This window comes from Pagrus major, chromosome 16 (assembly GCF_040436345.1).
Source record: "Pagrus major chromosome 16, Pma_NU_1.0".
Classification (NCBI taxonomy): Eukaryota; Metazoa; Chordata; class Actinopteri; order Spariformes; family Sparidae; genus Pagrus; species Pagrus major.
The window spans coordinates 1368238-1374237 of NC_133230.1; positions in this window are offsets into that span (position 1 = coordinate 1368238).

Here is a 6000-nt window from a genome sequence, read left to right on the forward strand (position 1 = left end):
ATTGTTCAATCATTTGTCAATTTTCAAGCAAAAATGTCAAAAGCTTCTTGTTTCAGCTTCTTAAATGTGAAGATTTGCTGCTTTTCTTTGTCGTTTCTGACAGTAAATGAAGTCTTTGGCTTTTGGACTGTTGGTCGGACAAACGAAACAGTCTGACGATGTCATGTTGGGCTCTGTAAAATCGTGATGAGACTTTTGCAATTGTTTGACATTTTATAGATTAAATGATTAATCTATTATTTATGAAAATAATCAGAAGAATAATCAGTAATGAACACAGCTGTTGCAGCCCAGCTGTTCTCAGTGTGACACAGTTAAGGTTATAATAAACATACATATTAGTTTGTATAACTGAACCTGTTTCTGTGTTTCAGGCTCTCGTGTGACAGGAAAGTGTTGGCTCAGCTGAAAGGACGCACGCTGGGCAACAGTGTGAGCCGCCTTCGCTCCTTCCTGTTGGAGCAGCACACAGCAGAGTGGATGAGGAGGGGGACCCACTTCTTGCAGACCTGCAGGAGGTTGGAGCTCTCCGGTGTTCAGGTGCCTCCTCCTCCCCCTCTGCCGAAGATGGAGCCTGTCCCCAGCTGCTGCTGGCTGCTGTCTCTGTACGTCAAGGAGTCCTGCAGCAGGGCGGAGGAGCTGACGGTGAGGGTGACCTCAACATTCGGCTCCATCCTGAAGATGGCGTCCACCACGAAGGTGAGAAGATCAGTGAACAACACTTATTATCTGACACTGCTGGTTACATCTTACATGTGGAAAAAGCTGCACCTCTGCTGATGTGTGTAACGCACCTGTCCTCTCCAGGTGGTCAGGAAGCTGGCGGGAGCGAACGCTGGGACAGCCCAGTGTATGACCAGCGTGGGCAACGGGCTGGGGCAGGTCCTGACGTCAGTCCTGACAGCGACTGAGGGCCGCGGCCTGAAGGACATGGCGAGGGGCCTGCAGGAGCGTTACCAACAGGCGGGACGGGATCCTCCTCTTGTCCTCTATGTGGCCAGAGACTGCTGCAGCGGGAGCGGAGGGACCCCCAAGGCAGCCGATCTGTTCCTGGCGTGGCCGCAGCTGTCGATCAGGCTGGACACTCTGACGTTTGTGCGCAGGCTGGCCGAAGGCGTGACCTCACGGCTTCACCCGCTGTACTCAGTCTTCATGCAGCGTCTCTTTGGCTGCATCTTCAAGTGGGACCCGGAGGACCTTTCCCGTCTGAGGAGAGCCAAGCAGTTGGACACACTGAGCCCAAAGGAGATGGCCCGGCACTGTCGCCGTTACTCACGCGGTACTCAGGAGACCGAGCAACTCCTTCAAAGCACTTTGAAAGGCTTCGTGGGAGCCACGGGCAGCGCGAGCACCCCGCTGCTGGACCAGGGCCGGATGGAGGCCATCTGGAGCAGGGAGAGGAGACATGTGCCCTGCGTCCAGGTACGGCTGCGTCCCTTCTGAATGCATTTAATCCTCCACCTCAGTTAAAAAACATTATTATTACTTTATTAACCATTATCGCTGTACTTTCTGCTTGTGACACCATCCAGGATCCTCCTGGTGCTCAGTTTTACACCAGGATTGGTCAGGTGACCAAAGGAGATGTGGTTCTGCCAGTGTATCGCTGTTCTCGCGGCCTGACGTCCCTTAGCTTGTTCCACCAGCACCTCAACAAGTTCATCCCAGGTGAGCCTCAGCACCAGAGGGTCAGAACTCCAGCAAGTTTTAATATGATTCTACTTTGAAAAATAATAAGGAATGTGATCTGAATGGGTGTTTGTCTGTTTTTCTTCTTCTTGTGTTTTGAATCCTGACGTTTCTCTCATGTTGCAGGTACAGCAGCCAGTGGCCGCCTGTTCCAGGTCTACCTGCTGGAGGGCCTCGTGAGGTGGAACGAGGACCGGGCCCGGGCGGCAGCAGGCGAGGTCGACAACACCACCAGGTGCTACGGCAGCGAGGAGCAGCGAGCCTTCAGCCGGCTGACTCAGCGGTTCTACGGGCAGACGCTGGTCGAAAGCTTCATAGAGCAGCTGCAGCACACAGGTAACACACACAACCAGGAGGGACAAATACTGGAGTCGACAGCAGCTGCTGAGATGATATAAAATACTTTTATCTAACATTGTTTACATTACTTCTTCCTCAGGGGAGCTGATCGGGATATGGTATTTCTATGAGCGAAATGGGCAGCTGCTTCAGGACCTCCCGGATGAGCCGGACATCAACGAGGAGCTGAGTGAGGAGGAGGAGGAGGAGGAGGAGCTGCTGGACGACATGCAGGAAGACATGGAGCCGACTCCTGCGTCACCTACGGTTTGTCCTGTTAATATTCAGAGATGCTGAATCCTCCCGTTGATCCTGAACTCATGAGCTGATGCTTGAGCTCTTATATCTGTGTGTTACATGCAGGTGGAGGAGACGAGCTCCATCGACGATGACATGCCTCCACTAGAGGGAGAGGAGGAGGAGGAGGAGGAGCACACTGCCACTGCCGGCCCATCATGTGCTTTTCCGGCCTCCACCTCCACCGTGTCTGCTGCCTCCACCTCCGCCGTGTCTGCTGCCTCCACCGTGTCTGCTGCCTCCACCTCCGCCGTGTCTGCTGCCTCCACCGTGTCTGCCGCCTCCACCTCCGCCGTGTCTGCTGCCTCCACCTCCGCCGTGTCTGCTGCCTCCACCTCCACCGTGTCTGCTGCCTCCACCTCCGCCGTGTCTGCTGCCTCCACCGTGTCTGCTGCCTCCACCTCCGCCGTGTCTGCCGCCTCCACCTCCGCCGTGTCTGCTGCCTCCACCTCCGCCGTGTCTGCTGCCTCCACCGTGTCTGCTGCCTCCACCTCCGCCGTGTCTGCTGCCTCCACCTCCACCGTGTCTGCTGCCTCCACCATGTCTGCCGCCTCCACCTCCACCGTGTCTGCTGCCTCCACCGTGTCTGCCGCCTCCACCGTGTCTGCTGCCTCCACCGTGTCTGCCGCCTCCACCGTGTCTGCCGCCTCCACCTCTGCAGCCCCTCAGACTCCGAGGTCCACTGCCTGGCATCGTAAGCGGATGGCGGAGATGCAGGCGGAGGCGGCTGAAAGAGGAGAGACTGTCAGACTCAGAGCTCCCTCCATCATCCGCTGTGGTCAGTGTAGCCTGAGGAAGACTAAAGAGACGGGCCACCGATGGCTGAGGAAGGACAACGGACAGAGAGTCAGCTACTGTCCTACATCAGCCAACGGACTGAGTCCAGAGGAGTGGCTCGCCTCCCTCCACTGAATGAGAAATGCCCCAAATTCTGCCTTAAAAGCTGGACTCGGTACTGAGAGTACACGAGTGTTTGCATCCTTACGATACCTCATAATGTCTTTATACTAAACACGACGCTGCTTCCTCCCAGCAGCATTTATACGCCTGCATGCACCTTAATATTTAACTTAATTTAAAAGCACAAAAACGCACTGAAAACTTTATTCAGACTTAATTGAAATCTTGAAGAAGCATTGAGGTCGTCCTCCATTTTCAATTATGTCGAGTTAATTAATAGGAAAACAAATAACAGTTAATGTAAATAGTTTGTGTGTATTTTTTATTACTTTTGATTGTTGTTGTTGTTGTTTATTCAGCTGTCACAAGAGTTTCACTCAGTCGAGTTCGTATCTCTACAAAGACCTGAGCCTTCACATCAGTCTCGATAGCCTCGTGTCCGCGTAGTGTTTTTATCTGAGCGGCAGCGTCTTTTTTCCGAGCGCTTGAGTTGAAAATCTCAACTTTTCAGAAACGTCTGGTGACGTCACCAGTCGCTCTTTTTCCTTTTCCTGACCGAGGTGATGATAGTCACCGTATTTTAGTGTCTATGGATCATGTCATCACCCACATCCTCATATCAAATATAAAACAAACGGATAGTGAACCACAAAGGATCAGTGCCGATCATAGCGCATCGTGTACGGTATAATTTAATCATGTTTTTGGGTTTTTGTCATCAAGTTCCCGGCATTATTCCCTGAGAAATAAACAATCATGTGGATAAACATCTTCTCAACAGGTGAAAACATAACATAAGCTTCATCTCACTGCTGTGATGTCGTTCTATATGTTCCTAACATACAGTTGTGTTGTAGCAACCGAAGTCCAGTTTTAATTATCTGTGTTTCAGGCTTTAGATCCGTCCATCCCTGAACACTCAGGTGATTCTCCGTCAGCCGCACCTGTCTGCTGCCATCAGTGTGTTTCACTGTAGTACAGAAGCCCTGAACGCTCATGGGTTGAACATATTTGAAGATGTTTGTGTGACTGTTGAGGGCCTCCGTACCTCCGGCTGTTTATTCTGTACGTCTGCACTTTATATTTTCTCTAAGTACTGTAACATTTCACACAGTGTATTTCTCCAGATGTTCACATCTACATCTGTACATTACTCTGCACTTCTTGTTTCATGCTGAACATCATGTCGTTGTTTCAGTCCTCTGTCATTTCTTTACACTCACCCTGAGGTCAAATACTGAACACTGTCGTGTCTTTAAATGTTTGATTTATCGACCCAGCGTGTGAACACAGACGAGAGTTTGAATAAGAGTTTATAATAATAATAATTCAAAAAATGTGTGTGTGTGTGTGTGTTTACATTTATAAATAAAGCAACAAGTACAGTTTATTTGTGTGTCTGTGCCTTTGTCAGCAGCAGATGTTTGTGAACACGCTTTCTAATCTAACCATCCAACACCACAACATCACCAGACTCCCTTTAAAAAACGCTCAATTTAGTGAGTTGTTGAGTGAAGAGAAACTTTATAAACTTTGTGAAACGCTGTCTCAGTTTCTGACAGTTTATTTGGGCCTTCGTGTAAATTCAGCAGTTGTTCTACATGAACTTCTTTCTTTGTTGCAGATATAACAAGGATGTGAGATCTGGTCCCACGTGTTCATCAGACGCAGGTTGAGACACAGTTTGCATGTGAACAGCATCAGTTTCTGGGGGAGTGGAGCTGTGACAGAGCAGCAGGAGGTGGAGAGGGAGGGATGTTTCTCCAGATGTGTTGAATGTTTGTGATACTCGAGTAAAAATCTAAAAGTATCTGATGATAAATGTACTCAAGTATCAAAAGTATCTGTAAAGTAACTGATCCATATATTTACATGTATGTATGTTCTGTATACTGTGAGTCAGCTGATCATTACAATCACTGTTTTTATCTGATTGATGAGAAAATCAATTCATTTTAAAAAGATGCAGCGTGTAATCTGTAAAGTAACGAGTAATCAGATCAATGTAGTGGAGTAAAAAGTACTATTTACTAATATTTACCTCCAAAATGTAGTGGAGTGGAAGTAGAAAGTAGCAGAAAATGGAAATACTCAAGTAAAGTACAAGTACCTGAAACTGTACTTCAGTCATAACATGACTGTAGTCTGCACTGACATTGAGTTTGGGCTTTTATTCTGAAGGACATCAACGGGAAGTTTTGATCACATGATCAGCGCTCATCCAATCAGCTGACTGCGCTGGCTGGATTTCAAAATAAGAGCGCAGTTATTCGTTATTGAAACGTTCACAGCCTGGATAGTTGTACTTTTTTACTCCACTACATTTGTCTGACAGCTTAGTTACTCGTTACAGATTACATTCAATCATTTAAATTATTATTTATTTATCATATTGAGATTCCACACGATTAAACTCTAAATACAACCACTGTAGATCTCCACTAGGGGGCGCGACAGGATCATTAATGAAATAACAGGACAGAGTGAGGAGACATCAGAAAGTCTTATGATGTATAATAATGTATAAATAAGACACAGATCATATTATAATAAGATACATTATTTTGCTCTGAGAACAGCTTGTTTATTCACTTATGGACAAAACGTTTGTATTATTACCTCATTAATATTGTAAATATTAAAATTGTTTAATAAGCTAACAGGCTCAAATGGTCCCGAAGCTTCTTCACTTTGTCTGAGACAAGTGAGACAAGTTAAATAACTGAGACAAGTGAGACAAGTGAAATAAGTGAGACAACTGAGACAAGTTAAATA